This window comes from Lissotriton helveticus, chromosome 3_1, assembly GCF_964261635.1.
Source record: "Lissotriton helveticus chromosome 3_1, aLisHel1.1, whole genome shotgun sequence".
Classification (NCBI taxonomy): domain Eukaryota; kingdom Metazoa; phylum Chordata; class Amphibia; order Caudata; family Salamandridae; genus Lissotriton; species Lissotriton helveticus.
In genome coordinates, this window is record NC_136061.1 from 210,423,182 (window position 1) to 210,449,042 (window position 25,861).

Consider the following 25,861-nt stretch of genomic DNA (forward strand, 5'->3'; position numbering starts at 1 on the left):
GTTCTAAATCATACATTAAGCCTCCTTTTATGAAGGAATATTACTACTTGTACCCTATATTTTTTATGAGTGACGCGTGCATTGGTAGAACTAGATGTCCCCCCCACCCCAACCCCACCCTCACCCTCTAAAAGTAAGTCTCAGATGTTCAATCAGCTGTACTCTGAAAGCCAAAGCCTAAAGAAGTGCCACTTAGCAGTTCAGTGAGATAAGTGTAGAACCTGCCCCCTGCATGTCCAGGGGCAACGGCTATACTGGTCAAACAGCCTGTCTCATAGCCCTTGTGCTCCATGTGGCAGCTCTAGCTAGACCTGTTAGACTTATATCGCTCTTGGTAGCATTCTGTAAACACATCAACCACTGCTATGAATTCTTCCGGCAAGGTTCTGTGCCTGTCCATGGAGCGAAAGACATATAGCGGCTCCTGAAACTTTTTCACCAACAAAGCCAAAAGCTTACCAGTATTCTCATCAGATTTGTAGTTCCTGGCTAAAGACAGTTAACTCAAACACTTATTAAATCCAGACCAATGAGACAGCATTTACAAGTCCCACACAAGTCCCACACATTTGTTCCTCCGAAATAATAGGTAGCTATATTACTGCACCCCGGTCATTAAAAAGTCTGCTAGTTTGCGCTGTCACTCCTATTTTTGCTTTCAATGAATGCCACAACCATCCGAGAGTATTACCCAGCCTCCCACAGGGCCCCCGATTTGGTAATTTATTTATTTTGTAAATTGCTAAATTGTGATAGATGGCCACTTGTCTACTGAAGCTTTGTTAATTTTTAAACACTCTTCATCTATACAGTCTACAGAACTTGACCAGATCTAGGCCCAGCAGACGAAAGACCACGCCTCACCACAAAATCTGAGATTTGGGTCTATCATTCTAAGAGCTATTGATGGCAGAAAGAGACCACATTGACTCCCTGGCCATATGTACTTCTTGCTAAGTATGGAGAAATAATCTAATCTTGAAATTAAAATACGTATCCCCAAGTCAAATGTATAATCTTCAGTTATTGGATGTCAAAGCTCAGATTAATCCAAAAGGCCCCTTTAGCTCTCCTTTCTCACCACCCTACATGCCTCTAACCCCAATTTAGCTCCTACAGCATCCAAAAATACATTAACCCCTTCGACGCTCATGACGAGCTCAGCTCGTCATGAAGTACACCTCTCGTACGCTCATGACGAGCTGAGCTCGACATGAACCGCAGGATTCTGCATTCCTTAGCGCACAGCGGGAAAATGCGCCGCACCGATGCGGTTAAAGACTACACTCGCCGCCAAAAAAACAAATATATACACCCAGCATTACCTCTGTGATTCTGAGAGGTAGTGCATTGGGGAGCAAACATTTAATGCTGCCTAAGATTTACAATTTATTTTCCATTTATTTTCCATCAACATCCTGGAGTATTCTTTCGAATGACACCCAGGTGCACTCTTCTCATTAAGGGTACAGTGATCTTAAGAAGAATCACTGCCGCTCTTGACCTTTCATGAAATCCCACAGGTCCTGCTCTGTACAACGCTGAAGAAAGAAAGTCAGAAGTTGAACAATGTCCATGCCAGGTCGGTTTCCTGCATAATGTAATATAAAGTACAGGCTTGGAATACGATGCCTCGATTCAACTCACTGTAAAACGCATTCAATTTCCATGACATGCATGTCGAAGAACTACGCTCTCTCCGCAGCTTTTTTGTCCTGCCATTTCTACATATCCCATTTATTGTGTGCTACACACCCTCCAGCTCTCGATTGAACTTACAAAACAGTGTTCATTTGAATACTCTTTCTTCCATCCACTGCCCTGTACTTCCTATACCTTTGACAAATATGACCCCTTAGCCGATAATTAGCTTTCATTTCATAATAAAGCTACATCCATACCTCATAAAAACACTGCCTAATCACCATCCTCACTAAACGTTTACTTCCTAAAACAACTCTGACATGAAAATAGAACCCACTCTTTCACCAAAACACAATCATACCCTCATCACTCCACCAGTTAGAACGAATGTGTCCCATATTTTAAAGATCAACTTCCCGTATACATCATCATGTAAAAGAGCAATCTTCCTTTTGTAAGGGATTGGGATTGTGATCTATACAATGAAACCCGCCCCTCCCTCCATAATACTGTTAGAAGACGACTGTATAAACATCTTTTTGCAGTTTCTTGAAAAAATCTCCGTATATTGTACTATCAACCTGCTTGGACCCATCTCTAACCTCTGACACAGCATATTCTTTTAGTTTGGGCATTGCATTCTTTGGTGTTGATCTCCAATTCCCTTATCATCTTCCTCCACCAGAACCAAAACCCATGATTTACTTTGCTGTCCAACTCCAGGCATCTTGGGTACATGAAAACAACAGGCTACATCACTCAGAAGAACCTATAATTTGGCTAGAAATCTCCGCATGTACTTCATGTTTAGGCCTCATACCTTTTTATGAACCTCTTATTTTTCTAGTTTGCTGCTGCAAACTGTTTGTTCGTTAGTTCTTAGTTAGACTTTTCACATGCTTACATTCTTTGGATCCATTAAATGATGGACAACTCAGTAGAATTCAGTGTCATAGGTCAAACCTTGGTTGTGGTCTCCAAAGTGGGAGAAAGGATGAACTCCTAGTATACCCTTTCTCTGACAATACTGACCAAACTTGTTTTCAGGAATGTGTTATAGGTTTTCAATATTTTCATCTATATGAGCAAATGTTTGATACGTATATTAAAAGCCCCGGGTATTGCAGTTCCTTTTCTACTGTTTTTTTTAGACTTCTGAATAGGTGAACTGCGTAAACAGCGTTAATTGTGGTTCCTCAGGGAATCATCTGGTAGTGGAACGCAAATGATCAATTAAGTCCAGAAGCATTAGGGTGTGCATCACATCACCTGCAATGATGTCAGTGACTCAAAGCATTTATTTGGAAACTTCAGGAGACAAACACACCTCAGAAACTCTCATTCCAGCTGCCCCACAGCAAAATCAATCACATCCCTACACCCGGAGGAGTGAAAGTGTTCATCGAAGGCAAAGGTCCCTCGAAGACGCCTAAGGAATTCCTAGCACACATTAGACACGCAGAGCAATGCCACAAGGACCGCGGTTGAACTCCAGGGATTTTTCTATAGCAAATATTTTACCTGAGCAAATCCGCTCATCTGGAATGATTCAAGACTACAACTCTCAGGATACATTAGTTACTGCAATGAAAACCTGGGTCATGTGTCCCAGTTTCATGGACTGTCCTGATCAACACAGTCTTCGAACTTCAAGTCCGGTATGGAAACCGGAGTGCAAACAAAGAGGCCGCCAAAGGATTCATGTCCAAGAAATATTTAAGCACGTACTGTATGGAGCTTCTCCATGCGCCCTTCACCGTGTGAGATGCAGGAGTAATTTTTCCACAGAATAAAAAACAGTCGCCATGCCACATGTATTGTTTTCAGCCTCAACTTCTCGATGAGAAGGAGGTTGAGAAATGGGGACTGGGGGAAAGTGTAGCCATTCAGAGAAAAGAATAAAGAGGACTAAGAAAGGAGCCTATTGCTATGAGCTGGAACCTCCTGTTGGAATCCTTTAAATCTGCTGACTTATTCAATCCATGAGACTCTATGAGATCCAGACACACTCACAATCATTAGACTCTTCTTCACATAGCAGCGCTCACTCTTTAGAGTGAGAGATGATGACAGCCACAGTCAGGACCCCCAAAGTTTCCATTCCCTCCCAGCCTAGTGACCGAACTCCGGAACGACACTCACTCGCAAAATAGGTAACATTTTTAGATTCAGTACCCACAAACCTAAACAGGCACGTAAAATCTTGCCTCTGCGATCCAGTCCCTGATTTTTACTTTTAATAACTAGGCTTTTCTTTACCATTGAAAGGCCCATCAGCAGGGTAGGGGGGTGGGGTGTTTAAAAAGTTGTAGACTGGTTCTATGTTCATCCAGGAGGACAGTACTATTGATGTATTAGCAAGGAAGATGGTTACACAATAGGACACAGGCGGAATTGCCAGGTCCCAAACAATATGCGATTGTAAACACGGCGAAGGGTCGAAATATAATGTAACAGAAAACAATTGTATCGCTCTTATGTGTATATACGTGATCCTGCTATACATCTTATTTTTATATGCTGTAATTGGAGAAAATGAATAAAATTTGTTGGAAAAAAAAACTTCTTGGTAAGAAGAGATTGCTATGCGTGAAACACACCTGTGTGAGATTCAATAATTGGAAACACTTTAGTAACACAAAGAACGTCTCACACTACTGAGTCACTCACATCTAACAAGGACATGCTGGTATCCAGTGTACACGCCTTTGACAATTCTGGGCCAAGTCCGCCCAAATTCATGCAATCTATGTATACCTTTTTGGCAAGCATGCAACCGCAACGCCTAAACATTCAGTTAAAAATGAATGTCGGACAGACTCCTCTGACCAAGTGAAGGGAATGGGCCCTGAGTGGCTGAAACTGATTCACAGTGCTTTTGGTATCAAAGCCATGGCCACTGGATTTACGCGACAGTGGAAGACTATGTCATGTGACAGGGTTGACAACGTTAAGCAACAATATACACAAATTATACAGCTTAATGCAACACAGTCTGTGTCAGGAACAGTTAGTTATTTTTTCAGTTCAACAAGTATTAGTTATACAGCCCGGGCAGAGCTATACTTCATTGCCTCACTGTACTTATTTAACACCTGGCTGCAGCAATAGAATAGCCAAGCATTAAAACAAAGCAAACAAAAACAATCCAATGTCCCTGTAACATTCTTGAATATTTTGTCCCAAATGTTTAAGGTGCTGTCCTTCAGAAATCATCAGGAACACAGTATCCATTAGGCACTGCATGAACACTTTCAGTCTCAGCAGTCCCTGACAATGATGTGCAGCTAGCCCTCGACATCCACACGAGTGGATCAACTGCACTCTCCCTAGAATATGTTCCACCTCCACAACAGCTTCATCCATGTTAAAGGCATAGCTCTCCATATGGCTTCTTCTGTACTGTGATTAGGTGGGTTTCTTATTTTGTAGAATGCTCTTATTGTCAGAGCCTTTGCACCGCAGCCTTTACTATTTAACAATAGCTGGTCCTATTCAGTATAATTTTGAGATAGTTGAAGAGTTTCGTGGATCTGCACATAAAAAGTAAAACCGTGAAAAAATGAGCTAAATTTTGAAGGATGATGAAGTAGACCATTATCAAATTTCAACATACAGGGTGAATTCATTTTTATAGAGATAACATTTTGACCATGAGAATTTATGCCATGCTTTAGATGAAATCTGATACATTTCAACTGGTTTCTATAACATACATGATTGTTGTCATTTGATTAGAATAATTAAACATAAAATTCATGGGTGCTAAACGTAAATGATTAATAACAGATTCTGTGTTATCTATCTGTAGAGCACTTACAGAGCATGGTATCCCAATACCCACAAAAAAGGTTAACCATAGTGGAGGGGGTAACTTCTTACTTCTTTGAGTATGCTGTGAGTAGGTTGTGTGGTACTATAGATTCCAGCACAAAATCATTTTAAAGGACGATGAGGTGTCCCGTATTCATAAGGCTAGGGGTATTCCTAATGTGTTGGAATGAGTAAATACGATGTCAATGAATACCATATGTGAAGGCCCGACAACGGCAATACCAATAAATGCAATGTCAACGTGTGCCATCACCTAATCTCACACAACTGTGCTGATATAGATAGTAACAATATCAATGTATTCCATAATCCATGTATGAATGATGATGTTGCTACTCCTAAAGGCGATGCCAATGTACGTCATGATCTAGGAATGCATAATCATGTTAATATCGGTACAAACATACCAATGTACGCTATGACAACTGTACACAAATTACGGAGAATGTCGATAAAAAGGACACTAGTGACTGAATTATTTTCAGGAGTTGTGACAAAAATGGTTTTACCCAAGTGTCCTCCACATTAACCCAGAGTCAGAGATATGGGGTTAGACAGGCCCGCAACCCACACCTATTGAATGACAGGTCACAGGTGGGGTCTCTCTTAACCCAAAGACAAATGCACACCCAGGGAAAACCTTAACCGATTCCACATATAGATAGTAGCACCACAAACAGGTATGTGGCAATTTGCTCCAATAAAACACATTTGGCCCAAGGCTTGTGTTCCCCAAACATACCACTAAACTAGATACCACATGTAGATAGAATCACTCAGCCAAGACACAACATGCACACCATAAATAGTGATCATGCACTCCTCATGCCGGACATCTGGACACATACACATTGGCACACAGTAGTGTGGAAAACGTGTAATAATTTCCATTAGCATAAGCTGAAGCCATCTTTTTTGTGGCATCCATTTTGTTAGCTATGTAATTCTTCTGTCTTCACGGTTGCTTGCCTTTCTTATTATTTATTATTTATTTTGAGAATTTGTAAAGCGCAACTGTCACCATTGCAGGCATCCTGGCGCTGATAAGATCAGAGGAGACGGAAATAAAATTCACAGGGAGTGTGAGCTTACAGGTGAGTTAACAGGGCAATAGCCAGGTTTTAATCCTTCTTCTGAACGGGAGGAGTTCAGTGAGGTGCCGAACCTCAACAGGGAGAGTATTCCATAGTCTGGCAGCTGCCACCTCAAAGGATCTGCCTCCGGATCGAACTTTCCTGAATCTGGGCACGACTACCAATTTAGCCTCAGAGGAGCGCAGCTGTCGTGTAGGAGTGTACCAGGCAAATTTCGATTGTAAGGGGGCTGGGCCAGTTCCATGAAGAGCTCTAAAAACTATGCAGAGGGCCTTGAATTGTATCCTCTGTCTTATGGGCAGCCAGTGCAGTTTTGCCAGGGCGGACGGGCCATGAGATCTTCTTTGAAGCCCCAGAGCCAGCTTAGCAGCTGCTGATTGGACCCTCTGGAGCCTGTCCAGCAGGAACTCAGGGGACCCAAGCAGGAGGGCATTGCAATAGTCCAACCTGCTAAGGATGGTGCATCTAACTACTTGGGCGAGGGCATGGGTGGGTAGGAGGGGCAGAACTTTCCTTAGGGAACGAAGGATAGCAAAACAGCAGGCAGACGTCTTTTGAACATGCGACTCCATACTGAGCCTATGATCCAGCATAACCCCTAGATTGCGAACTCCTTCCACCGACCGTACATTGGACCCTATTTCAGGGGGCCAAAAGTTAGTTGGAAACGGTCGGGAAATCCTAGTTCCGGCACTGAAGAGCACCTCCGTTTTCCCTGCGTTAAACTGAAGGGAATTGTCTTGTAGCCACCGAGACGTGTCACGCAGACAGTTGTGTAGGACCTCCACAGAAGTTGAGTCCTCTCCTTCCAAGGAGAGGACCATCTGCGTGTCGTCAGCGTAATGGATGATCCTGATGTTAAAACTTTTGACGAGTGAAATTAGAGGTCTGAGGTATAAGTTAAAAAGTATTGGGCTAATTGCTGAGCCCTGAGGTGCCCCATGCGTTACTAGGGAGAAGGCTGACTGGAAAGGTGGCATGGATACTGCCTGCTGCCTGTCCTGCAGAAAGGATTGAAACCATTGCAGCGCTGTGCCTCTTACTCCTGCCTCAAACAGCCACCTCAGTAGTATTTGATGGTTCACCGTGTCAAAGGCGGCAGACATATCAAGCAGGATCAGGAACGCTGCCTGCCTTCTGTCTGCACGCCTTTGAAGCTCATCCATAGCAGTGATAAGGGCTGTTTCGGTTCCGTGGGCAGGCCGAAAACCAAATTGGTCCCCATCTAGTACTTGATGACATTCCAGATAGTCGGAGAGGGTGTTGCTAACTAACCGCTCCACTACCTTGGCAGGGAAAGGCAGCAGGGAGATGGGCCTGTAATTTTTTGAGCAATCAGGGTCTAGGGAAGGCTTTTTTAACAAAGGAGAGACTAACCCCCGTTTCCATTGGGCTGGAACGGTGCCAGTCACTAGGGATTGGTTACAAATTTGGTGGAGGGAGGGGAATAGTTCATCCTTAAACTCCTTCCAAATTTTGGGAGGCACCGGATCCAGAGGAGATCCGGAGACAATCCCTCTGGCCAGCTTGGTGAAGGCCTCATATGTAAGTGGTGGAAACTTGAGTAACATTTCCTTCTTAGCCGTGACAGGGCCAACCGTCCGGTCCACCAAAGAGCCAGGTCTCAGGTCGGAGGGAGGGGCGAGATCCTGGGGAATTTCCAAGTCCTTAAGGATTAGTTCAATTTTTTCCTTAAAAAAAGACAGCAAGGTTATCGCACAGGTCTTGGGACGGGACGATTGCATTCTTGGAACAATCCGGGTTGGTGACGCTATTTAGTATATTAAAAATACTCCTGGAATTGTTGGTTGTATTACAGATCAGGGAGGAATAGTATTCTGTTTTGGATTTTTTAATCAGATTCTTGTAAGCGAGGATCTTATTTTTCCACACCTCTTTAAAGGTATCATTATAATCTCGTCTCCACTTTCTCTCTGCTTGTTTGCATCCCTGTTTTAGGTTTTTTAGGTTGTCATTAAACCAGCGGGCGGAGTCCTTACCCTTCCAGCTGCGGGTTTTTAAAGGGGCATGGGCATCAAGTACCGCAGTGATTTTGGAACAGAGAGAGGTGTAGTTTTCGTCAATTTTCTTGTTCTCATTAAAGAGCTGAGCCATATGGAAAACCTCACCGGTGGAATGCAAACGCGTAAGAGCCCTCCAGTCTCTGCACTTAAAATCCCTAATCAACACCGGAGCCTTGTGAGGACCGCCGTTCGTGTGAATAAGGAATTTAACGAGTGAATGGTCTGTCCAGTTCATAGGTAAGGTTTCCCCCATCGCCACCAGGTCGGGTGCCGCAAAGACCAGGTCTAGGAGATGACCCGCTTTGTGGGAGGGTTTACTAGCCAGTTGAGAGAGGCCGAAACTTTCACAGGCCTGAATTAGGTTACCAAGACCCGAGTAAAGGGAACCATTGCGCCAGAGATTAAAGTCACCAAGGATAAGTAGCTTGTGATGAGTAAGGGTGAGATTAGTCAGGGTAGTTAGTAGCGCTTGTTGCTGTTGAAGACTGAACGCCCCTGGCGGGCGATAGCATACTATCCCAGTGACAGTAGTCCCGGAATGGGCCTGAATTGCTAGACCTAAAAGCTCAGTACCTATAGTAGGGTCTAAAGTGAGGACCTTAATGCTGCAGGGTGCTCTAAAAATAACTCCCACCCCCCCCCACCTCTTCCAGTAGGCCTGTGAGAATGAAGAAATTTTAACCCAGGAGGACACGCAAAGCCAGGGTCGACCAAACAATCAGGGCGAGTCCAAGTTTCCGTCATAAAAAGGATGTCTAATTCGTGAGTGTCAATCAAGAGTTGGATCTCCGTACTGTGTTTAGGCAGGGACCTAACATTCAAAAGCCCACATTTTAAGAGGTCATCGCACAAAAAGTCGGCTCTTGGATGTGACGTGTGTAACAAGGAAAATTTTCCTTTTTCCGCATGGTGCTTACCTATTTGTATGAGCTCCTCTCTAGAGTAGGGGGGACCAGAAGGAAGCTGAACCAGAGGTGTGGGGCCATGACAGGCAGCATAACTGGCCCATGGCGCTACCTTGGCGCGGACGGGCGCAGACGGGCTTGCCTTAGGCGCGCGCAAACGTCGCGCCCGCTGCGCTCGTCCGCTGCGCGTACGGAAGATGCACATTTTTTTTTTATAGGGAAGTGACCGGCAATAGGGGGGGCGTGGCCTCTGAAGATAAGGCGTGGAAATGGCGACAAGAGTTGTAATGGTTCTACCGCGGCAGCGCTGAGATCCGCTGCGCGGCGTAGCCAGGAGCAAGCTGGTGCCCTGATGTGGTGCCAGGAGGGGGAGAGGGGTAAGTGAATAAAATACACGCAAGTGACTCTCAAATAGTTAAAATTATACAGGTCGCACTCCCGGCTTCCGCCTCAGGAGATCGATCATAAAATACACGAGGCGCTTGTATTCAGCGTCTTATATACAGGTACTGCGGTGGGCGTGGCCTCCGGGAAAGGGGCGTGGCCTCCGCAAGCGTCAGGGAATGACGGCAAGAGTTGTAATGGTTCTACCGCGGCAGCGCTGAGATCCGCTGCGCGGCGTGGCCAGGAGCAAGCTGGTGCCCTGATGTGGTGCCAGGAGGGGGAGAGGGGTAAGTGAATAAAATACAAACAAGTGACTCTCAAATAGTTAAAATTATACAGGTCGCACTCCCGGCTTCCGCCTCAGGAGATCTATCATAAAATACACAAGGCGCTTGTATTCAGCGTCTTATATAGAGGTACGGCGGTGGGCGTGGCCTCCGGGAAAGGGGCGTGTCCTCCACGAGCGTCAGGGAATGGCGGCAAGAGTTGTAATGGTTCTACCGCGGCAGCCCTGAGATCCGCTACGCGGCGTGGCCAAGAGCAAGCTGGTGCCCTGATATGGTGCCAGGAGGGGGAGAGGGGTAAGAGAATAAAATACACACAAGTGACTCTCAAATAGTTAAAATTATACAGGTCGCACTCCCGGCTTCCGCCTCAGGAGATCTATCATAAAATACCTTTCTATTCTGCTCGTGTCATCAACTTTAGTTAACTCCTACTGTACTAAGCCAAAGCAATGTACGTGCTGAGAAAAGGCCTGTAGCTGCTGGAATGCACCTGGTCCAATATGTAACTGTCGACTATTTGTGGCTGCTGTAAGCAGTTCTGTTCCCCCTCCCACTTTGCCGACTGAGTGATCTCCCAGCTGCCCATGTTTGTCTGTAGTTATTCTTGTGTATGCTTGACCCTTCTATTTGTAACTACATGCTTACTCTGCAAAAAACTCTGCACATAAGCACCATGGGCTGTGTATTTAATGTACTACCTCCTGGAACACTTGAGGGTGTTGTATAGACGTAGTCCCACTCATGAGTGATTAATAAACGTATTATTTGAATTCCAGCTTCAGTGCCAATCTCTATTTTGTTGGTCTACGGACCCGTGGACAGAAAAGGGTGATCCCTGCACCGGTGTGCCCATTAAAAGGCACATTTCCACAGTTGCTCTCTCAAAGGTGGAAAGCCATCTGTGTACGTATCAGATGACCAAACTTGTTAACCGGTTTACCGCAGCGGCAATTCCACCGCGGTGCGTGCGTTCCATTGAGTGGGCGGGGCTGCGTCGGTCAACGGATGTGCGCAGCACTACCGAGGTAGTGCTCGTGACGGCCGTTGGCCGACAGGCTCACTTAAAGTGGTAATTTATTACTGAAATGCTTTTAACGAATGCAAAAATTTGTTTATTCTACCTCACAAGATGTGTATAAAACCAGTCTAAACTTAGTACACGAGGAGACTTTCCTCAGACGCATTCTGTTGAGACACTCCAGGCCACTTCGTTTAATTAAACCAACTTGTTCCTGTTTTGCAAACACCTCTTGTCTTTTAATGTATTTATGGTAAATTCATATTCGAATAAACCACAGACACCTGTGTTATGGGTTGCACTATGCACTTGCTCACTATTACGTGATGCGTTATCTTCTCAATTTTAAATGTACAAAAATATTTGCAATACATTTTTTCAAAACATCATTTCAAAAAATTAGAAACATGATTGTTACTCATCACATAGCATCATCATTCTAATCACAGCAAAAGCTAAACACAAATATATACAAAAATATATAAATGCCATGAAACAGTTGCTAAAATTTTCTTTCTTCAAAACCACTTTTATTCTTCTTTTTCCATCATCAGATGTATTCGTTTGAAATCTTCAAACAACTCTCCACAAATCAACATATGAAGACATATCCCAACGCATTTCGGTATGCACCTTCGTCAGGGGAATGCTCTACAAATAACATAAAAATCTATCACTGTACATAACAATTCATAAATTATTCTCATTTTTTAATCCAAAGTCATTTAATCTGTGTTAACAGAAACCGAAGATTTACCAACTAGGTACTCACATATTATGCATTACCATTGAACATGCTCATAAAAATTCACCAGTGAGTAAATATGTCAAAGCCCAAAAAAAGCCAAAAAACTAAACTTAACCATGCACTGCCAGTGCCCAAAACAAAAATTCACCATAAAACCATGTGTGTATCGTAGTGTTTCAAGACATGCCACTGACTAGTTAACTCTCCTACCTTCACTGACCACAATCGAGCAGATGAGAGTAATGTATCAAAATAATCGATAGTATTTAGCCGAATCTCTGCAAGGAAGTAATATAATACGTAAGTGTTTGAGTTGTTATATCTATAAGTGAATTTATGCTGCACCCCTAGCACCGAATAACCACTCACTTGTACTTGTAACGAGGTCCAACTATTTTTTGTCCGTGATGCTTGTTTAATTCAATATCGTACCGTAATGGTGTTGTACCACAGCACCAAAACTGCCCTCATCGCCGCCACCGATGACATCAGGACCCTGCTAGACAACGGAAAAACCGCGGCCCTCATCCTCCTGGACCCGTCAGCGTCCTTCGACACGGTCTGTCACCACACACTACGAACACGCCTCCACGACGCTGGGATCCAAGAGAATGCCCTGGACTGGACCACCTCCTTCCTCTCCGGCAGAACAAAGAGCGTCTGCCTCCCCTCCTTCCGCTCCGAAGCCACCGAGATTATCTGCGGCGTACCCAAGAGCTCATCCCTCAGCACAAAGCCGTCTAACATCAACATGGCACCGCTCGCCCACGTCGCCCTACTGCAAGACCTCAACATCATCTCCTATGCCGAAGACACCCAGCTGATCCTCTCCCTCACCAAGGACCCCCACACCGCCAAAACCAACCTCCACGAAGGAATGAAGGCCATCGCCGAATGGATGAGGAACAGCCAACTGAAGCTGAACTCGGACGAGACGGAGGTCCTCATCCTTGGATCCACCCCCTCGGCCTGGAACGACTCCTGGTGGCCAACCGCACTGGGAACAGCTCCTACGCACACCGACCACGCACGTAACCTAGGGGTCATCCTAGACTCCACCCTCTCCATGGCTAAGCAGGTCAATGCTGTCTCCTCCTCTTGCTTCAACACCCTCCGCATGCTCTGCAGGATCTACAAGTGGATCCCCACCGAAATGAGAAGAAAGGCCACCCAGGCTCTCCGTCAGCAGCAGGTTGGACTACGGAAACACACTCCATGCAGGAGCCTCAACCAAACTCCTGAGAAGGCTTCAACGCATCCAGAACGCCACTGCGCGCCTGATCCTCGCCATCCCTCGCCGAAGCCACATCACACCCCACCTGAGAGACCTGCACTGGCTCCCCGTCAACAAGAGGATAACCTTCAAGCTCCTCACCCACGCACACAAGGCACTCCACAACACCAGACCAGCGTACCTCAACAGACGACTCAGCCTCTACACTCCCACCCGCCAGAGCTCCGCTCCACCGACCTCGCCCTCGCCACAGTGCCCCGCACCTGAAGAACGACCTCCGGCGGCAGGTCGTTCTCCCACCTCGCCGCCAAGACCTGGAACACCCTCCTCCACCACCTACGGCAGACCCAAGACCTGCTGACCTTCAGAAGTTTCCTTAAGACCTGGCTGTTCGAGCAGTAGCAGTTTAACCCCCCCCCCCCCAGCGCCTTGAGACCCTCACGGGTGAGTAGTGCGCTTTACAAATGATATGATTGATTGATTGATTGGACTACCACTGAAGCTGAGTGTGAAGCAACAAAAGCATGTCACCTCAGGTCATTCGAACAATTAAATAACTAGTCCATTCTACCTTCAAGTTCATTCCTTCTATATTTAATTATTTTTGCAGTTGAGATACCCATCAACTGCCCTAAAATGTGCTTTATGACTCTGGCGATGTGGTCTGAGGTGGGGCAAATGTTAAGAAAAACAAAACAGGAAAAAGAAAATGTTTTAATGGCAGAGATGGGATTAAAAGAAGCACATCATGAACAGAAACAAAAGTTCCAACAAAAACGAAATAAAAAATTACATAAACACCTCTTGCTTACATTTTCATATATTAGGGGACTCTCAATAAAAAATGCGCTGTTTGCAACCACCACTCGGCTAAAACAATAACAGAAAGATACAACTCAAGGGCACTGTTTAACACCTTCTTAGTCCCGGAAGCAGATTTCATTGGGCTTAACTTCATATGCCAGGGCGTAGACAGTCTTCTTCATTATGGTGCATCTTAATATAGTATTCTACACAATAATGTACAATATTAGCAAGAAGACTAAAAGGATCATGTGAAGGAGCTTATGGAGGAAACGGACTAGGAGAGGAATGGACATCAATAACTGGATAGAGGCAAATCTACAGGGACACACTCATACAACACTATACAGTTACTGATTCTAGAAAAATAAAATGCTTTTCTACTTTATCTTGTGAACAAGGTTACAAAGCCAGATACGCCACCCAGCCTCCAAAGGGGGTAACACATTGCACTGTACTGCAACATTTATATAGCTCTTATTACCCCTATATGGGGAGCTGAAGCGCTTGCCTACATAGGCAGCACACTATACAATGTAGGTTTATGGCTGGAAGTGTGTTGCCTGTGATTTGATCCTGTGTTGGTAGTGTTTCCATGTTGTGCGAGTGGACCACCGAGGAGTAGTTATCGTGTTATGGGATGCGATGTTTAGCAGTGTGATGGATGAAGAAATGTGACCGATAGGTGGGCTGTTCATGATTTTCAGTAAGCTGGCAGCTTTCAGCAGCTCTGCAGGTACTTTTCAGATATTTCATATGCTTATAGTCCACCTGGCTAATTACTGGAATGGGTTGTCCATTCTGATATATTTTGTTTAAAGTTTATGGTTCTGAGCAGGCATAGGTTAAAGGGAGAGACCGGAGGCTAACGAACAGGTGAAACTGAGGGAGGTATCCAGCTGGCAAGTTTGCCGGGATACTGAACCCCTCCGAGTCCATGGGGCACAGTTAGGCCCGATCTCATGAACCACGTGATTAAATTTGGTTACGTAGGTACCAGATGCATGCTTTATTAATTACAGCATTCTTCACCAAATTAATAATCAATTTTTTCCTTTATTAGCTTATTGGGCATAGGTTAGGAGTGGCGAACACAGGGCTGGTCCCTGTGTAGTCCTGAGGAAGTGCTTGGGGGACGCACAAAACATGTTGACAGACAGAAGTTGATAGGTACACCTTAAATACATTGTCATTTAGGCATCCTACCACTTCTACCCCGGTTTTAACTCTACCACCTGGGAGCAAGAATAAAGTATTTAAAGCTTACTAGGCAGGTAATTTTAGTTATTCACACACATCCCACTCCAATACATCACAACTCTCGCACCACACATAGTCTAATTGTAAGTGCTCCTACGTAATTTCGCAAGTCGCAGCACGCCCCGGTCCATAGAGGACTGGGATGGCCCCTATGATGAAGCATGTCGCCGTGGGGCAACCCTGGTGAGTGAGGGGACACCAAGAAAAAGAGCAATACTCTTTTTCCATTTCTACATACACTATTCCAACCCCAGTGAGTGTTGTGAATAGGACCGTAGACAATAGCTAGGCTCCTGATCTCTGTCCGCAGAGATTTATTTCTGACTTAACTTCATAATGCCAGGGCGTAGACAGTCTTCTTCATTATGGTGCATCTTAATATAGTATTCTACACAATAATGTACAATATTAGCAAGAAGACTAAAAGGATCATGTGAAGGAGCTTATGGAGGAAACGGACTAGGAGGGGAATGGACATCAATAACTGGATAGAGGCAAATCTACAGGGGCACACTCATACAACACTATACAGTTACTGATTCTAGAAAAATAAAATGCTTTTCTACTTTATCTTGTGAACAAGGTTACAAAGCCAGATACGCCACCCAGCCTCCAAAGGGGGTAACACATTGCACTGTACTGCAACATTTATATAGCTCTTATTATCCCTATATGGGGAGCTGAAGCGCTTGCCTACATAGGCAGCACACTATACAATGTAGGTTGTATGGCTGGAAGTGTGTTGCCTGTGATTTGATCCTGTGTTGGTAGTGTTTCCATGTTGTGCGAGTGGACCACCGAGGAGTAGTTATCGTGTTATGGAATGCGATGTTTAGCAGTGTGATGGATGAAGAAATGTGACTGATAGGTGGGCTGTTCATGATTTCCAGTAAGCTGGCAGCTTTCAGCAGCTCTGCATGTACCTTTCCGATATTTCATATGCTTATAGTCCACCTGGCTAATTACTGGAATGGGTTGTCCATTCTGCTATATTTTGTTTAAAGTTTATGGTTCTGAGCAGGCATAGGTTAAAGGGAGAGATAAATGATGGGACGATTGCTGGTAAGGACATTGTTAATAGCATCTCAAATGTGACTGTCATTGTGAGATGCCAAGAAGTGGCCACAGTATGTTGCTAGTCAGGAGCTGCAGTGTTGGACTAAATGACGAGTTCTCCGTTTGCCAACAGTTTGTGGCAGGTGTCATCAGCTATTCTGTGAAAGTTCAATTGGCGATGGTTGGTGTACTGCTGTGGACTGGTATAGCACTGGGTGATGCATATGACCCTTAGCAGTTTTGTCTTATGTGATAGTAAATGTGTCAAATAGTAAAGGGGAATGATTAAGCAATCGACTGACTGCTGAGTGTATGGTATTACTTTTAGTGTGGGTTATATATCGTATTAGAATTGCATTATATAGCACTTACTACCCCTCACGAGTCATTATTGTCCTTTTACGCTGGACAGCATGCTGATCCAGGTCCCAGAGTTAGTGACTTTTTAGCAATTGTTGGTAATTGGGATTCGTTTTGTGTGCTCTACAGGAACCATTCCATGCCTTCATTACAGATTTCTGTGGTAGATGATATTAGTAGGAATTACGTGTGATCTTTAGTGGGGAAGGGGGCTACAGGAATTTCGTATATTGGTTGACAGTATTAATAGATACGCTACAGGAGATTAGGTATTGTTAAAGTGTAGGGTACGACTTTTAAAGAAGAGTTGTGATCTTTGAAATAAGGTGTGGAACATATGCACAGAGGAGATGTTTCTGACATTCAAAAAAACAAAGTATATAGGACGTGACATCAGTGCAGAGCAGAAAGTAAAAAAAGTTTCAAAATGTGCTGATAATGGTCAGCATATCACTGCACTTTTGTCTGAAGAGGTGAAACTGGCTTAGTACATTCTTTAGCAGAACTTTAACTCAAATGCAAACTGCAACCGCACTCAGAAGATGAAGAACAGTTTATTAATTTCAGAAATGTTTTGTCACTCTTCAGATATGGAGTGATGTGTGGGGGCGGAGTAAAGAGATATCAAACCAAAGAAGGGCTGCATTATAGGTAATAAGAGTAGGTTTCACTGGCAGCATAGATGTAAGTGAAAGGGGCAGTTCACTTTCCAATTTGGAAGCTCAGAGTAAAACACATTTTAAAGCACTAGAAATGTCAATCTTGTTTCAGAGAGGTGCCGGCGAGGAAACAAACATTTAAACCTTGGTACCGGTTGTATAATTCATACTATCTTTTAGTTATTCATTTACATTCATGAAGAACGCATACTAATCTGGTAGTAACAATAGTAGAGGAACACCTTGTAACATGAAGATGCAGATGTCACTAACAGAAGAACACTAGCATAGCACTCCAGGAGAACACGCGAGGCAGGCCTCTGTATATCTGCTATTCTACAGTACTCACATTATCAACCTAAAGGGGGCGTCATAATTTCTGGAGAAACAACATTCTTTGAATGGTACGTGGAAAGCTGGAGACTCTCAAAGGAGGGCTGGTGAGGAGAGTGGGATTGTGTCAGTAGAAAGTGGGTCTGAAACAATCAATGGTAATGATCACAACAGTGGTCTCGTGGGGCAAAGTGAGCGACACTGCTGCCTGAGAAGGTATGTTCGTGTGGGTCTGCATAAATGCCAACAGACTCGAGTCAGGCGGGAGAATCTCAATTTATGGAGCCTAAAATGGCTGTATGTTAGGTTTCTCCTGCCTATAATTGCCTCTGCTACAACATATGTCAATATATGATATTTCCCCGATATTTTATTAAAAGTCTCCCATTTTCCAGTTTTAAAATGTTGGCATGTATGTGTTTGCCTCGCTGAAAGGATAGTGGGTGGAAGGCGAGACTGCCTTTGGGTACACTGAAAGATCAGTGGAAAGTGGAACTGTGTCGCCATGTGAGTACTAGAAGATTGGGATTTTGATTTTTTTTACAGAGGTAATGAAAGTTAACTGTGGATCTGTTAAAACGAGTATTAGTGTGAGGCTAGACTGTCTACTGATAAGATATGAGACTGGCAGGATTGTTTCAGAAGACAGGCATGAGGTGCAAAAATCACACTAAGAGGGATTGCCTCTCGAGGCCAGTGGGGGTAGGAGTTTCATGATTGGCTATAGAAGGAAAGCCATCTTTAAGAATAGGTGAGAGAAGCAAATCGCAGGAAAAGATTTGGTTGGATGTACGACAAGAGTTGGGGTCTAAGAAGGAATGACAAGCTAATACGTTTGCTATGTAACAAGAACAGTTCCTGTATTTGTTGTTAAGAGACAACCGTCTCGGAACAATTAGGATGCCGGGGTTGAAAGGGAGTGGTGCTTTAGAGCCAAGGGAGGGACATAGAATTAAAGAAGAAACGAGCCTTAAAATGTGTGCAATTTTTTAACCTGTAAATATAAAGGCTATTTGGAATCCAATATTTGCTTTAATTGACGGAAGCACTTGAAGCTACAGAATGACAAAGAGTGTTAACAGTGTATGATTTTAGTAAACACAAAAAAAAATGCTTGCACTGAGTGCAGTCCGATTGTCTATTACTACACTATATATTTTAAAAGTACTTTTTTTTTATTGCAAACCTAACACTTTCTGAGCAATTTGCAGCAACCCCGTCAATAACTGCGTGTAATGCTAATTTTAAAAAATGACCTTAAGTCAGTGTTAAGTATAATACATTGAAGCTGGGCTCTTCCAGTTTGCAGAAGTAGTTTATTGAACAACACCCTGTGACACCTTAGGGTCAGGCACCAAAGCTACAACTGGCAAATGCAATTCTAAGATAAACAAACATAGTATCCTGTGAAATAGGCACCTGAAATCCCATTAGATAGTAAGCATTCCACAGCAAGACATTAATTACATAGTAAGTATTCTAAATTAAAGATAGTTTAGTTTATGAACAGTTTGATGTCATGCCTAAAAAGGCCATCCAAAGAGTTCATGTACACACATAGCTCAGATCATATTTAAAAGGGTATACTTTTTCAATTAAGGAAATGTCTTTGGTACTTATACCAGCCCACATAAAAGCATTTGAAATCAACATGTACTCAAAAAGAAGAAGAGAAAGCATAAGTGGTGGCTAAACGGAGTTCTAGTCGAGAAGGTAAAATAATATCACTATCTTGGCCTTCTTTTTAGATATAATCGTAATGTTATGCCTCATATAGGAAGGGGAGGTTAAGGCTATTGCAGGAACATTATTTAGGATGGATGTTGCACTGGGTCATAAATCAATAGAAGTGCTCACAGAGACATACAATGCAAACATAGTGAGTTTTCTGCTATATGGGTGTGAGGTTTTTCTCCAGAAGATTTTCAAGAAGAGTGCAAATCATTGAAAAAGGCAAGGAAGCTTTTAGGACCTACTTCAAATCTCAACTGAAATTTCCCTTGTGATAGGGAGCAACAAAAAGTCCCTTGCTTTCCAAAAGTGAAAGACATTAGTCAGAATTAGTAAAACAACGCCAAATTAGATAGGGCTGTCTTTGTAAGTGTCCCCAAGAGGCACTGCTTTAGTCAAGGTAGTGCGACTATCTCATTGATAATAAGATATGGAAGCCACAAGGACTGTAATTTTTCTTTTCAAAGCCTAGGAAAAAACGCTATTTTAGAAGAGCCACAGGAAAAAAGATTCACTTTTAAAAAGTGTGAGCAAAGAAGGGCCAGACCCTCAATTCAAAGACCCTTAGAGTTCTTGGTTGTCCATGGCGGATTGGGGTGGTCAGTCAGTCAATGTTTAATTTGTTAAAAACAAAAAGGGCAGGGCTCTTCTGAGGACGGAACTGCCGCTTGCACCACCCACTACCCCTGCCAGCGATGCCAAATACACAACCAACTCAACTACTAACCATCACCCTCCTACAAGCGTGACAATTCAGGACTATTCCAGGCCACCCAAACATATAAGAACAGCCTGGGTGGCAATTATTATTCTTTTTGAATGTATATTTAATTATTAAACAATGTGGTTGTCCTAATCTCAAAATTAGACAGACAGCGCCACCATGTGATGATGGGTTGTCATTTTTGCCAATGATGAGACTTAAGTGCCGAGCACCGGAAACCACCGGCTCAAATTAAGCACTTTCCGGTCAATGCTCTTGCCTTTACAGCTAAGTATAATAAAGTAAGTTATTGAAGTATTTTACAGACAAGGCTAGCATTTTAGATCAAAGCAACTAAAAGTTAGTTAAACTTTTCATAAAAGATTATTAAAATCAAACAAATGCAGAAACGTCAGTTTGTAAAAATGCAGTTTTACACACGCTTTTATTTAATCACCGGCGCTTGGCCCATCGAGGATTAGAAAACATTAACTGTGAAGTGCTGTTCACTGAAAAAGGTTGCAAATTAAATTTATATTCAGAGGGTACGGGTCCATATCTGGGAGTCAGGGGTTCTCAGTGATACGTGTTGCAGTCACTCCCGAAGAATAGGCTGACTGGAGTAGGTCTGTCTTTATGAGCCGGTGGGGCTCTTCTAGGGTCTGCGGGGGCGGGGCTCTCTAAGAAGGGAGGGAGGCGGGGGGTTCTTAGCAAGTATCTCCGCCCCCTTTATTACGAACTTTGTACCTTCTTTATCCAGCTCCAGAGTTTCCATCCACGGGCCCCGGTGTCGACCCAGCACCGTTGTTTCCTAATTAACTCTCATACCCGGAAGCAGCGAACTGAGCACAACTCAGCAACACCAGCTAGGCGCAAGGTTCCGCCCATCGCACGGATCCATAGCGACGCCCCGCCCACAACGATTCCACCCCTGCCTGTCAAAGCGCACCCCACTATGACTAGCATCCGCTTGTCTGACACTCAAGTCAACAGACTCCGCCCACAGTCTAATTACCCAATTGGAACCGCCAATACCAGAGGAAAGCCAAGTCAATTCTTACACTACACTTCGCCAATGGCGGCCGTCCGAACAAGTGATAAAAGTACTCCCAACGTCCACCAAGACAGGTCTTGAAAGTGGGAAGTACTTGGCACCGCCTTTGGAGGCGGAGTCAAAACGGGGATTTTTGTACAATCACGAGGGCTCAAATTTCGAGAAAGTTTTGGAAACCTAATGTTTGTCAGTGACACGTCATCACGTGACTACAGTCCACTGTGTCCGAGAAGGTAAAGTCTTTGACGCATTAGGGAGAGCTGAGGTGAACTGATTTTATCAAGACTTGAATATCTGGGCTCTGGTTTCAACGAGGAGCCTTCAGGAAAAGTTTTTTATTTATTTATTTATTTATGCGATTTTATATAGCGCGGACTTTACCCGAAGGTGTCAGAGCGCTTCACAATAGGAACAGTAATGATACATGAGGAGAAAATTACAAGTGAACAAATTACAAAAGCAAACGTTAAGTTACATGAATCAAAAGTGACAATAGTGAGCAACCAAAATACATGAGGTAGCAGTCGGTACATTACAGGAGGAAAAGTGATGTGTGTGCAGGTTACAAAAGCGTACAAAGTACAAGTAGAGGTATAATACTGCAATATATAACTAATATAGCTAACGCTATAGCAAAGGGTGCATGCATCCCTAAAACATGGAAGGGGGCTGAGATTCTTCCTATATACAAACAAGCATTTGCAATGCATTAGGTCTCGCATTAATTACGTTTGAGCTATTGGCATTGCTAAATATTGCAACACCAATTGCAACAAAAGTCTATAAATTGTAGGCCAAAAAGATGTTTATTTTTGTAGCAATGGTGGCATGCTGCGCTTTAGATGGATAGGTTTAAAAGTAAAGTGTGCCATACTGCGATTGCTACAATAGTTAATTGTGGATGCGTTAACAATTGATGTGTGCACTGATGGCTGGTGGTGTGTGTGCGTGTAGAAATTGTGCACTGATGGCTGGGGGTGGGTGTGCCTGGTGAAAACGTGTACTGATGGCTGGTGGTGTGTGTGTGTGTGCCTGGTGAAAGCGTGCACTGACGGCTGGTGGTGTGTGTGTGTGCCTGGTGAAAGTGTGCTCTGACGGCTGGTGGTGTGTGTGCGCGCCTGGTGAAAGCATGCACTGTGACGGCTGGTGGTGTGTGTGCCTGGTGGAAGCGGGCAGTGACGGCTGGTGGTGTTTGTGCCCGGTGAAAGCGTGCACTGACGGCTGGTGGTGTGTGTGTGCCTGGTGGAAGCGTGCACTGACGACTGATGGTGTCTATGTCTGGTGAAAGTGTGCACTGAAGGTGTGGTTGTGTGTGTGGTTGTGTGTGTGTGTGGTGTTGTGTGTGTGTGTGGTTGCTTGTGTTTGTGGTTGCTTGTGTGTGCATGTGTGTGTGGTTGTGTGTTTGGTATTGTGTGTGTGACAGTAATACTTAAAGCATATCAAAATAAAGGAACACAAACATCGAGTTTGTGGAAAGAGAAAGCACGTTGTAAGTCAAACGGACAGCAGCAAAGCATTGAAACCTCTTCAATTCAGATGGGTTGGTTCACGGTTTTGCCCTAAAATAGCTGGGATTTTAGTTTAATTGCATGCACGTTTTAGAGAAGTGAACGTGGAGGCTTGCCCCGTGACGAAACAGCTGTGGCATCAGCAGCTGCCTTTCGACCAGGTTTGTTTGCGATATACAGTACTGCTGCAATAGCAATACAACGCAAGCAGTGTGGCAGACACGGGCGGGGATAGTTTATGAAAAACCCAGCTATGCGGCGGAGGCTGTAAATAGGCACGTTCATCGTGAGTGGAGGGGGGGTGGGTAAGGCTTGCTGTCCATTTGGCTCTGCTGAAGCTACTCTGTGCCTGGGGCGGTGACAGTTCCGGGTTAGCTTGGGTTCGGGTCAGGAGGCCCAGCGATGCGATAAAGGGAACAGCCATCTGTACTCAACTCTTCAAAGATGTGCTAGATTTGATTAAGAGTCCACCAGGGCAAGGGGAGACCGAGAAGAGAGAGATAGTGAGGCTGGGAGTCGATTTGTTGGGAGGCAGAGTCCAGGGCACAACTCATGCCTTAAAACAAGGCTCTCTCGGTATGCCGCTGGCTTCTAAAGTGTTAATTGCAGTCTTAATTTCTCCCCTATTGAGTAACCTTCCTTCCGTCCTCCTTACCTCTTTATCCTTAGAAGGAGTAAGGTGAAAAGCATTGATCACTGAAGCGTGTGTGCGCCTAAGTTCTACCCAATAGTGTATTTTTTTAGTATCTCCCCAAGGTTACCCTATGTATTTAAACTATGTGTTTGTCGAATATTTGCGTGGAGTGGGGCAGATTTGTAACGTGTTTATTCATCAACATCCCCTTCTCATTTAACAGCATATGGGAAACATCACTGTATAACTTCTGCCTTTGTTTGTGTTCCACCTTACAACCAATCACAGAACCCAGTTCAGACATTCGGGGAACGTGCGCTCTTATCTTCTCACTACAGAAACAACCGTGTTAGATCAAGTATGCAACTACAAGGGAAAATTCACCCTAGTTTCATGGACAGAGGTCACAAAAGTATATTTCGCAAATGTGCCTGAAAAGCACGGAATATATGAGAGATAGACAGAAGGAAAGGGAGAAGGGTGAGGGAGAGAGAAAGAGAAGGAAGGGGGAGGGAGAGTGAGGTAGGGAGGGGAGGCAAGAGGGCGAGAGAGAGAGAGAGAGAAGGAAGGGGAGACAGAGAGAGGGAGTATGGGGAGGGAAGAAGGAGGGAGGGAGGGAGGGAGAGAGAGAGAGAGAAAAGGAAGGGCCAAGAGATGGACAGAGGGAACGGGAGAGGGAGCAAGAGAGACAGAAGGAAGGGTCGAGAGAGGGAGGAGAGAGGGGAGGTGAGAAGGAGGGGGAGAAAGAGAGAGAGAGAGAGAAGGGAGGGAGGGAAGAGAAGAGAGGGAGAAAAAGAAAGAGTGAAGGAAGAGAGCAAGAGAGTGAGGGAAGGAGGGGTGGGAAGGGGAAATGGGAGTGGGAGAGGTAGCGACAGAGGGAGAGAAAGAAGAGGGGGGTCTAAAAAAATGACTCTCTCTCCATCAGAAAATACTTAGAAGGTCCCAAAAGCGAGACCTACTGGCTATACCAATGCTTGTTTTGTTTGCAGTGGGAAGAGGCCCAGAGGAAGCAGCAATGGAGGAGCTGGGTGTTGGGGATGTAAACAAATAGGGGCAAAAAGCATTTAGTTGGAAGAGTAACATAGAGAAGGGGGGGCAGGGATGTGAATGGGCAAGCAGCAGATGGCAAGGAAAGACCAAAAACAGACATGCGCTCCTAAAGAGTGCTGAAAGCAAACGAAACAAGCTTGTGCAAGGTTATAGTATATGTGTTGTTTGTTGTAAGAAGTGTATGTGGTGGTGTGGGTGTGTGTGAGTATGTTGCAGTAGTGGTGTGAGAGCCAGTGTTCGTGCGCAGGCATCACCAGAGGTGAGGTTTTAGCGAGTGGTTGGAATCTTCTGTCAAAAATACTAAGTTTGCTGATTTTTGCAGGGATCTGCAACTCACCTTTTCATCACGGTGGCACCTCTTTGGAGCCGAGCATCCCACACCCCTTAGAATGACAGGAGGTGCGGTCTGCAGCATGAACGCAAGCATTTAGTTTAAATGCCCCAAAGCAAAAAAGATAGCCAGGCTGCTTTGGAATCCATAATAGTTGTGTGTTCCAATGGAATGCCAGCCATCTTAAATGCTGATCATTGTAAAAAGTATGGCGTGCGCACTTATCTTTGGAATCATGTTGGTCAGAAGCAGACAAAGGACTCACCATGCACTATCTTCGGAATGCTCCTGTTTCCTTTTTGAAGTGGGGTAAGTGCTTTGCACAAGCTGCACACTTCTGCCAAAGTGGGGGAAGCACTCCACACGTTTGTGCCACAAGTGAAGTGCCTAACACATGCTGAATATAAAGGGACATTAAGCGCTAGCCACAAGTTGTTTATTAAATGTAATGCAACATACAGAGCTGCCGGGAAAAAAGTGCTTCAATACCTTCAAGTTGAGTTCACCCAGAGCAAGCATCAATCGTAATGTAAACAAGCAAAGCAGTAAAGTGAGGGCTTCGGGTGGCAAATGGTGATCACTTTCGCGGCCGCTTTGATGTTCTCAGTGGCCGCGCGGCTCACTGAGAACATCAAAGCGGCCGCGAAAGGGCTCCCAAAGGCTGCAGGCTGACAAATGGTGCGCCCGCCCAGCGCACATGCACTGTACCCTGCACACTTTGGGAGCACTTTTGAAAGCCCCTTACTTCATATCTCACCAAAGCATCGCTAACGCGATGGGTTAGGCGAGACCTTAAAAAAAAATGTACCCCTAATTTTCCTAGGTGTCACTCAAAATCAGTTCATGCTGCTACTAAACTAGACATTTTTTCTTTGAAATTAAACCACAAATGTGTTAATTCTGGTCAATCTAAGTACATTTTAACCTGCGCCGTAGCTTATTTTTGTTGATAACCATTAGAAATACCTTCTGTTGGTTATTACTTTCGAAGTCTCTGCATCAAAAGTTTGCCAAAGACACCAGTCGTTTTTAGCAGTTCAAGTAAAGTGTGCAGGATTACCTGCAGTCCCTCTGTAATTGGCAGACATGCTAGTAATGGTGGGCAGGGGAAAATGTGAGACAATCCTGTTATCTGATATTTTTTCTTGACCATGCCCTTAACGGTGAAGTTCTATGTGAGACAGAAATGTCGTTGTAATATCTCGT

General features: G+C 44.4%; 1 protein-coding gene across 7 annotated transcripts in view; it reads right to left on the minus strand.

The window, feature by feature from the left end:
• RFFL (ring finger and FYVE like domain containing E3 ubiquitin protein ligase) overlaps positions 1-20,982 on the minus strand; it is a 286,407-nt gene extending 265,425 nt beyond the window's left edge. For 2 of the 7 annotated variants that reach the window (XM_078679605.1, XM_078679601.1), the window contains exon 1: positions 20,826-20,962. The gene's annotated coding sequence lies outside the window, so the exon portion shown is untranslated. Of the gene's footprint in view, positions 1-20,825 lie in introns of all 7 variants that reach the window. The other 5 variants (XM_078679598.1, XM_078679599.1, XM_078679604.1 and 2 more) reach the window with 5 other exon arrangements.
• Between the last annotated feature and the right edge of the window lie 4,879 nt (positions 20,983-25,861).